Here is an 11,025-nt window from a genome sequence, read left to right as displayed (position 1 = left end):
AGATGTCTTATAATTAAACACATTATAAATTGCCAGCTGAGTTACAAGGATAATAATTTCTATTAGAGGTCACAGTGAGAAACCTTTAAATGAACATAAGAAACTCATTAATTAGAAAGTTACTATAGATAAAAACATTAATTTATCTTTGTTGGTAATTCAATAAGACATTTAAGAAATAATACAAGTCTTATACAAATTTAGAAAGTATAAGATAGGGAATACCACATTATGAAGCCAGCATATCCTTGATACAAAATCTGTACAAAGATATTATAAGAAAAGAAAATTATAGACCAAACATTTCCCTAGACTGTAGATGTAAATATCTTAAAACAACATTCACAAACAAAACCCAACAATACAGAAAAAAGATAATAAATAATGACCAAGTAGAGTTCATTTCAGGTATGCAAGGCTGTTTTAATATTTGAGATAAAATAATTGTAATTTCCAACAGAATAAAAGAGTAAAATCACAAAAGATACTGAAAAGGCATTTGAAAAAATTTGTGTATCTATTTGATTAAAAAAATTCTCAGCAAACTAGGAATACAAGAAAACATCTTCAACTTGAAAAATAGCATATCTATGAAAGCCCCACAACTAACATCTTACTTAATTATTAAAATTAAATGTTAAATGTTTTCATCCTTATACCAGGAACAAAGCAAAGATGTGTTCTTACAACTTCTAATAAACATCATACTAAACATTTCAGTGAGTGCAATAAGGTAAGGAAATAAAAACACAAATGCTTATAGTCAATTAATTGAGAAGCAAATGCCTTTATTTAGAAACAACATATTGTTTATGTAAAAACTACTTTAAAACTAGTAGAATTAAAAAGTGAATTTGACAAGATCACAGGATACAAGGCCAATACACAAAAATCAACTGTATTTCTAACAGTGGTAGCAACCAATTGTAAAACAAAATAATACCATTTTTATTTGCAGCAAAAACTATAAGATACTTAGATACAAATTTCACATACAAAGTGTGAAATCCTTAAACTGAAACAAAATGTCACTTAAAAACATTTTTAAAAATCTAAATAACAAGAGAAGTATACAACATTCACAAGTATGAAGATTTGATATTATTAAGATTGGATTCTTCCTGGCTTGATTTATAGATTTAATATAATACTATAAAAATTCCAGCTCTCTTTTTATAGAAAGTTATAAGCTGAGTCTAAAATATTTGTGAAAATGGGACCTGGAATAGCCTAAATATCTTGAAAAAAATAAAGTCAGAGGACTTACACACCTGGCCTTAGGATGTACTACGAAGCTCCATGAATCATGACTGTGTAGTACTGGCAAAACAGTAGGATTAATGTAATGAAATAGGAAATCCAGAAATAGATTAACACATATATGGTCAACCAGTTGTCAACAAACATATCAGTGCATGTCAGTGGAGAAAGCCATTTCAACAAATGGTGGTGATTAAGAGTTTGGAAGAAGAAAATGAGCTTCAACCTCAATTTACATCATACCCAATAATTTGAGAATATTCATAGACCTACACATAAAAGCCAAAAATACAGAGCCTGTAGAAAAAAAGCATAAAAGAGTAACTTCATATAATCAAAAATAAGTAAATAAATAAGGGAAGGATTGAGTTTTATCAAAATTAAGAACTTGTGTTCATCAAAAGCTGCCTTTAATAAAATAAGTCAAATCACAGGCTTGGAAAAAATATTTCCAAAGCATATATTTTATAACAGATTCATATTCAGAATGTATAACAAATTCTTATGAAAACAACCAAATTAAAAATGCCCAGAAGACTTGAATAAATTTTCCAAAAAAGAAAAATACAAGATTGACCAGTAAGTACATAAAAAATGCTCAACATCATGAACCACAAGGAAAATGCAAATTGAAATTTTATTACGATATTGTCTCATAGACAATAAAATGGCTCAATTTTAAAAGACTGATACCTGAAGGATACGAAGCACCTGGGACTCTCATACACTTCTGTGGGAATATACAGTGGAATAACCAGTTTGGAGAACTATTGAACAATTCTTTAGGAAGTTAAATAAACACCAAGATAAATGAACATATGTTCATAAAAAGACTTGTACAACATTCTTAGCACCTTTATTCACACAAATAAATGGTGAAAATCCTAAGATTGATTAACAAAGTAATGTATAAACAAATCATAATATATTTGAACAATGGAATACTATTTTAGAATAAAAAATATAATTCCTGATATCTGCAATGATATGGGTGAATCTCAGAAACATGTTGAGCAAAAGAATCCAGACACAAAAGAGTAGGTGCTATATATTGCATTTGTATGAAGTTCTAGATGGGGCAAAACTAGTCTATAGTGATGGAAACCAGAAGTGGTTCTTTTCTACAGAGCTGTGGGAAAGAGAGACAGGAAAATATGATTGAAATATTCTGCATTATAATGTAGCTGTTGGTTACCTGGGTGTATACACTTATCAAAACTCATTGAACTATGCACTTAAGATATGCACATTTCATTATATGTGAATTTCACCTCCATTAAAAAAGATATAAGTTGTTGGAAAAAAATCCATGTACTTCAAGGGAAAGTTACAGAAGGCAGTTATCATCTCCTGCAAAACATGGCCACTGATCAGTAACAGAGCAAATGTGAGTCTAGCACAATCAAGCCAGGCTAGGCAAAAAGTGGTTGCAAACCTAGTTAAAAAGTGGAGGTAATGTATGACTACATTGTAGTTGGTAACACTAGCTAATCATTATCTAGGAAAGCCCTTTACCTTTTCTGAATCTCAGTTTTCTCATTAGTAACAATAACATGATTAGATATCAGGGAATTTTGTCCTTTTTTTAAAAAAAGTACTTTTATCTATAAACACAATACATAGGAATAATCAGTGCAGAACTTACCTAGTAGAAGTAGTGTGGAGCTTCAGCCCCCAACTCATTTAGGCCTGCCTGTCTCCACTGCAGTGGCTCCTAATGCACCTCTGTGTAACCATGTGATCCTGAGAAGATGGTTCAAAACCTCAAATGCACAAGAATAACCTCAAAGTAATTAACCTGCAACTTACTTTTATGTTGATATATATTATTCTTATGTTTACTAGATCTGGATTATTTTTATGACTTCATGAAGTCAAGTTGAAACTTGCAGTGAGATAAAAAGAAAATGAATGCCCTCTGGTCCAAAACATTACTAGGTAAGTTTTTTTGTCTTTTTCGTTTCATTTTCTTTTTTGGGGGTGGGGGTGGTGCAAAGGGAATACATATTTAAACTAGATATTTTCTGTTTTTTAAAACAAAATATATTGACAGTATTCTTATTTTTCACTTGTAATTTCTTTCAAAATAATGTGCAAAGAATGCAAACATTTCAGAAGGGTGTGAGGATCCTAAAAATCCTCCTAAATGGTGATTATTTTAAAATTGAGACAACCAATGCTATGATACAGAATAAACTGAACAGAAATAGCTAAATGCTATTATCTAGAATTAGGAGCACATCAAATAAAACATGAAATATAGACACTACATTATGGAAATAGGTTTATTGTCAAATAGGCAATTAAAAGCCAAAGCATAGTGAACCACAGACACATTCATTTTCTAAAGCTAGGATGAATACCAAGTGGATTCTTTTCCTTTCTTTTCTCTTGTAAAGAAAACAGGGATAGAATGTATTTCACATATGGTGGAGTACATATTTTCAGACGTCAGCACGTCTTTATTCCTCAATCTGTTACTAAAAAAATTAAACATGCTTTTGCAGCTTTTGGACAGTTGGTTTGGCTACACATGTTAAAAGCCTTTACCTGAGTTAATTTACCATTTAGAACTATGTGAGTGTGAAAGTAATCCTCGCGGTAAACAGCATGTACTCCACAGTAAATACTGCATTATCCCCAACCAGAATGATGGAGTCAACTCAATAAATAAAAGCCTTAGCAGTAATTCCTACTTTTTACAATTAAAAACTAATTATTGGCTGAAAATAAACAGTGTGGTAATTTCATTCATATGTGCAGCAAACAAAGCCCTATACAAAGCTACTGTATTTGAAAACCTGTTATCTTTCAGTTAATGGACATTAATTTTCTTTCAACCATCTCTCTTGACCATTTCATAAGGACAATTACAGCAGAAGCACAGGCAGGAAGGTTAGTGTAGAGAAATCCAGTTGGCTAAAATGTGCACCACAGGAGACTATTATTTGCCGAAAGGCTCTGAGACATCTTTATCATTAGTAAAGTAAAATAAATTTTCTATTGCTGAAACATTTGCTGCAAATACAACCTTTAGACTTTTTAATTTAATGGAAACTGAAGACATCGGTAATGTAGTTGGCTAGAAAATACTTTAATAATGGCTAATATTAATGCATCAGAATTTATCGAGCTATTAGACATATTGTACATATGTCCTCTTCTTCAGTTCTCACAACAATCAGATGAGACAGGCATTGCTCACCTTGCATATGTTAGGTTCATTTCCATGAATTTAATTCATGAAGAATTCATAATAAAAGTAGCTTTGAGTCAAGGCAGAGACTCTTTCTTCCATCAAATCAAATGCTGTAATAGACGTCAAAGGCCACAAGGACATTTATATATTATATTCACACAATAATTCCATTACAGGGAGCTTAACCCAATAAATAATATGTATGTTGTTTCCAAAACAACTTGCAGAAGCCAGGGAGTTGTGAGAGAGATGAAGTAAAGAAATCAAGGCAAAGTAAAAAACACAAGTAGTCAAAGGAAGTCCCTGTAAATTTACTACACAAGGTATTGGGTTTAATTGTCAGAATTGGGTCACAAATTCAACTCTAGCCAGAAATCCAAGCAAAGAGAAATCAATTACATGATTCGTTGTTCCTAATATTGAACGTCAGTAGATGGAATAAGGCACATTTTTCCATGCTGGTCCTAATGTTTGAGAAGAATTTCTCTCATGGAACCTCATAAGTGTGATTCTCCTTAAAGAACACAAAACGTTCTTCAACAGCATGCTCACAGTAAATACTGCAAATTGAGTCAAATTCTAAAACGTAGCTCAGTGAAACATTTTACCAGAAGATCAAAATGATAAAAGTACTGAAGTCTTATATGGTCTTATCTGAACCAGTAGCACATTTAGAACAAACATAAGAACAATTGAATATATTTAGGTTAATAGTGTTAAAAACTGTGCTACCAGAAATCTTCACCTCTGTCACACATTTCAGAGAAAGGATGAGAGAGTAAGAGTGCACATATGGTAGAGTTTTAGGATTCTATTTCTGCTTTAGGCAGAGTAACTCTTTGCCTCAGCTTCATTATTGGACTTCCTTATTATTTTAAGAGAGGATCCATTGAAAAAAAAAAAAGAAGTGGATTTATTATAGCATTAATTATAGCAGCAAAAGAATTGCATAAAATCACAAAAATACAGTAATGACTAATCAGTAACACAAGTGTAGTTCTAAAAGAAGTATTGTGCACAAATGAAATATTAAAGTTGGGTCACAAATTCAACTTGGATTTTAACAGAGATCAAAGCAAAGAGAAATTAATGACAAGATTCAATATCAACATGAGCCAATATGTTGCTGCCATTGCAGTATGATGGTTATGAAGATTTAAAAGAAATATGGAAAATTTTAGTGTGATACTAAACAGAATTTGATAAGAGTATGTGTGAGAAATTTACGACCATGTAAAAATGTATGCATGTGAATGACAAGGAAATGCACAAATATTGTGATTTCAAGGGTTTTTATTTTCATCTTTAAACTTTATTCTAGAAAAGAGCAATAATTTTGGCTATATCATATTTTAAATGAAAAGGCAAGCCACCATATGATAGAAAGAATTTGTAGTAAATACAACTGTAAAGATTTAATTTCCTTATTAAAAGTAATAATTATTGAATGATAATAGGAAAACATTAAGATTCTGAATTTTCTAATTTAATAATTTGGAATTTGAGTAGCCAAATAGTAACAAACACTAAAAATTAATAATAATGTGCCAGAAAACCTTTTAAATTGCCTCATATACATAAACTCATTAATCCTCGTAACAGCCCTTGTGAAGTAGCTACTATTTATAGGGATGGGGAACCTGAATTAGAGGAATATGAAGTAACTTGCTCAAACCGTTTGGCTAGTAAATGGTGGCTCCTGGATTCAAACCCAAACAGTCTAGCTCCATATTTTTAATTAAAACACAAACTGCCTCTGAATAGCAAACTGCCAAGTTCCTCTCAGCCCTACTACACTCTGCAATACTATGTCATGCAACAATAATGCTATCACCTGCCATCTGCCTGCTATTCAACAATTTCCAAAATAGTGTCATTTGCACTACCTGTTCCTCACTACAAATCTATATGCATGAGCACTATCCTCTAGCTTTGATTCCAATATATACTGCTATTGTACTTCTTTGTTAGACATGTGCTGCCATTTCTATAGACTTGATTTCTTGGTCTCTCTTCTAAGTGAACACATTCTGGTCCATAGGGTTTGATTATTGGATTTCAAAAAGAATTCTGGGGAGTTGTTAAATTTCATAAACTATAGACTGTGAAAGAGAGAAAGGAACAAGCCCTTCTATTATAACATCCTGGTTTGTTGGAGCATTTGGAGATAACCAAGTTTATAAAGCTAATGAGTGGCAGATACCAGATTGAAACATGTATTTTTCTAGGACATGGCATGTAAATGTACATGTGGTCAGTGACAATATTAACCATACAGATACTCTAATATTAAATCTAATGTGCCAAATAAAGATATAAATGCTTAAACTGTGATTTTAACTATCATTTTCTTCCTGAGAAAAATTGCACATAGATAGGTCCCAGTAGGAGGCCAGAAACGGAGGCTTCAACTAGGGCTGTGATATGCTACTGGGAGATAGAATTCACATCTGAGAGGAATACAAGAAGCCACAAAAGCCTTTGTATCTGGTCAATGTTTAGAGTTTTCCTATAAATAGAAAACAAATCACTTTATACGTTTATGCATTTTTTAAAGATCAGTATTGTTAGTCTATTTTTAAGTCAAGACCCCAGGGAACTGCATATCAAGAAAGTGATTGATAGATCATAGTGACAGACTGAAATTTTAATGCTCTTCCTACCTAGCAAAAAGCTGAACTTAACTAATATCCAATTGAGTACCCACTTTAATAATAGCTAAAAATTGATTTCTTATAAAAGTAACTTAAAATTCACAAGACAAAGGCCATTTATGAACAGAAGAAATGTGAAGAAGATACAGAAAAAACAGTTCTTGTGTCTTTGCTGGTGGTGTGAAAAGGGTCAGTTATAATCTTTTCTTAATATTCAAATCAGGAATTAATTTTGCAATTGCTGATTTTTTTATTGTCACAAAATTTGAACTTTGAAGAATTATTATAGTATATTAAAATAATTATTTAGATTAAATGTGGCCTTCACCTCTCTGGGGATCAAAATTAGTAAAATCATGTTGACTCCTTGAATGAGAGTGTTATCAAAATAATCAGCAAGTAATTTGTTTTTCCATTTTTTTTTTAACTGAACAAATGTTTACTTTAGAAAAAAGGAAAATGTCGATACTTAAAGAAAAGATAAATCAATTATAATCTCACCACCAAGAACGAAGAAATACAATTACAATAATAATGTTTGTAAAACATTCACTCACCTTGTACTCTTAATATTCTGAAGTACTTTTTATATATTGACTCATTTAATCCTCATAACAAAGCTTTGAGGCATAAACTCAAATTTTACAGTCTCCATTTCGCAGAAGACAAACTGAGTCAAAGAAAGATTAAAGTGATTTGCTCCAAATTACAAACTACTACGTGTCAGTCAGGATTCAGATTTACACATTTAGATTTTAGTTTGGTGATTGCTGCCCACTATTTTCTATTGTTGGAAACTGGTTTTTATATTACATGTATCATAAACATTAAGGAAGCAAACGGCTCCATGGAATATAGACTCCATGTTAAAGGTTGTAGGAGTTATGCAACTAACAAATTAAGACATACTTTTAAACTAAAAATTACTTTTTAGTATTTTAACATTTTCATGTCATAACAATGTCTACCAAATTAACTAGTAATTGGGAAATAAAAATTGCAAAATGAATTTCTTTGTGAATGTAAGAAAATACATGCCCTAGAAAACATGATACCATTATGGCTAGCTTTGATATTGTATTATCTGACTTCCATTAATTCAATATCTTACCACTCAAAGTATTTTCAAATAATCTTAATATCAATATTGACTAAAATTCAAGTTGAACAAAACAGTTTTTTTATCTAGCATATTATGCACCTCTCATATATCTTATGACAAAATCAGTGGAGATCTAGCTACAAAATTAACAAGTTCATCTTGAAGCTGGCACACAGAAGCTTCATCAAAATGCGAGGTGGCTTTATTTTGCTCTACTTCTTCACTGCTGCCATTTTAGTGGCATTTAATGCCATTAAAGCTACTAATGAAACTTTAAAAAATTCAGATATGTCAATTCACTCCTTACCAGGAGGTGATTCAAGAGACATTGCATTTGAATGAATTGCAAAGCTAAAAAAGTGCAATTTGAATATGTCTTGGTTTCTAGATTTGAAGACAATGTTTCAATATTTAACAGAAGTTATTAAATAGTTGTTTTATGAGCAACACATATACAGAGTTATTCTATCAAGCCATAACTAAAGAGAACTCTTTCTAAAATTTCTACACAGCAGTGTGTTCAGCCCACGCTCTGTACAGTTGACCCTTGAACAATGCAGATTTAAACTGTGCGGGTCCACTTACAATTTTTTTTTCAATAAATACATTGGAAAAATTTTTGGAGATTTGTGACATTTGAAAAAACATTTTCTCTTTTCTAGCTTACTTTTTCATAAAATATAGTATATTATACATATTATAAAATACATATTAATCAACTGTTTATGTTATTGGTAAGGTTTCCAGTCAACAGTAGGCAATCAGTAATTACATTTTGGGGGAGTCAAAGGTTGTATGAGGATTTTTGACTATGCAGAGTATCAGCACCCCTTTCAACCACATTGTTCAAGGGTCAACTGTATTTTCAATTACAGATGGTCCTCTAATCCCCTCACCACAAGTACATATAAGGTTAAGTGTTTGCATCACTAGGGGACAGAAAACTGAAGGTTCATAGTCATATTGTTATAGTATTTAACAAGAGGTCCTGTTGTTGTTATTACCTAGCCGTGGTACAGGTAGGCTTGCTGTTACGTAACCTAATCTGCTACCTCTTGGGACCTGGACTATATATCATAAGCTCCCTGTAGCCGATGTATGTGGCTGAATTCAAACTAGTAGATCACAAGTGAATATGATAAGCTCTATTTCAAGACCTGGCCCACAAAAAGTCTCCCACACATGATTTCTATACTTTCTTCCCATTAAAGCTTATTGGAATGGAGAAGACACTCTATCAGTGTGGATTCTACCAACCCATCAAAGTCAGCTACTAAATATTCAGGAATATTTTGAGCTGTTGTTGAACTGTTAGCAGCTTAAAATTTACTATAGTGAGAGAAGTATTTACACCAAAGAAATCACCAAACGTAAATATTAAGGCTTTTTTTCCTTCTGTTTTTGGAAAGATGGTTTACTAGCATACTACTGCCACTGGAATAGTTTTGTAATCTACATATGGAAGATGACAAAGCCAAATCTAAAAGGAAACTTAATTTTTTATTCACCACTGCAATAAAAGCCACCTGACCAGGAACTCCTACACTGGACTATTCTGTGAGCAAGAGACAGGTACCCAGGTTTGCTAAGGACAGCATTTGTGTGCACTCTCCCAGTCCCATTAAGAGTACCGCCTTTCAAGTGCAAAAGTGTCTTATTTTGAATGATAGTCACTCTAGCAAGAGAAAAATGTAAAACGTTTTTTGAATTAAGTCACTAAAATTTGGATGCTAACCTGTTACAGTCCCTGTTAGTAGTATCTTAAGTAATGTACTAGTTAAAACCCTTTGTTTTGCAATAAAGACACTGATATTTGATCTTCATAATAATTTCATGAAGAAAAACAGTTATCTGCTATGTAGACTTTAACATATGTATAAAGTAAGGCACATAAAGTGAATTTTCCAATTGATAGTGGGAGAGGGTTACACATTTCCTTGACTTGGAATCCAGGACTACTGACAATAGCTAGTTGAATGTTAGTTCCGATCATCAATCTTAGATTCTGGACATTTCCATGGATTAGTTATGTCCAGACTCCTATTCTGCAATCTTATTATCTTTTAGTCATTGAGTCAAAATCCTCTACAGTGTTTCCATCCTACACTTTAAAATTACGATTAAAATTTAAATCAAATGTGTGCTTTTCATATATAATACGATTTGCTTTATGTTTCACAGGAAATATAAAGCAGATAAGGTTAATATCACCATTAATGAAGAAATTGAGGGTCAGAGGTTCAGTAAAATATCTACAATCCGTTTTTTGACTACTGATTATCACAGTTATCAAAATTTGTTGGCAAGTTATAATGTATCTTCAATTTAGAAAAGAAGGATAAACCCTAATTTCAAAACTTTTCTGAAAACAGAAAGAGATGCAGAACTCCCCAATTTTTTTAAATAAGATCACCAAAATATTGGCACTGGACAAAGATAATTTTAGAAATAAATTCCACTGATGAACATAAATATGAAAATTCTAAATAAAATATTAGCAATCCAAGTCCGATAATTGTGATATATGTGGGTATACATAGTAAGGATTATTTCAGGAATATAAGAAGTGTTTCAGAGTATTTAATGATGTAATCTACTGTTTAAGCACATTAATGGAGGATAAAAGAATTTATGATCATTATCAGTAGTTTCAGAGAAGGGGTTTGATAAAATAAAACCATTATTAAAGTAATGTCTTATAATTTTATCTTGCTAGAGTGATTATCAATGAAATTAAGGTTTCTGTACATTTAGAAGGAGAATGTAGACAAACATTATGTGTATTTAATGAATACATAATTCATTAAATG

The 11,025-nt window shown here is 31.7% G+C and overlaps 1 long non-coding RNA gene across 1 annotated transcript in view; it reads left to right on the top strand.

Annotated features, from left to right (window-relative positions):
- The first annotated feature begins 2,864 nt into the window (after positions 1-2,864).
- The window catches only part of LOC108401053 (uncharacterized), a 90,344-nt gene continuing 82,183 nt past the window's right edge, over positions 2,865-11,025 (top strand). Inside the window, exon 1 of the long non-coding RNA XR_001854060.3 lies at positions 2,865-3,198. This is a non-coding gene — a long non-coding RNA (uncharacterized lncRNA). The remainder of the gene's footprint in view (positions 3,199-11,025) is intronic.

Source organism: Manis javanica, chromosome 1 (assembly GCF_040802235.1).
Source record: "Manis javanica isolate MJ-LG chromosome 1, MJ_LKY, whole genome shotgun sequence".
Taxonomy (NCBI): Eukaryota; Metazoa; Chordata; class Mammalia; order Pholidota; family Manidae; genus Manis; species Manis javanica.
The sequence above is the reverse complement of the archived record's forward strand: the minus strand, read 5'-3'. Positions and strand labels throughout refer to the sequence as shown.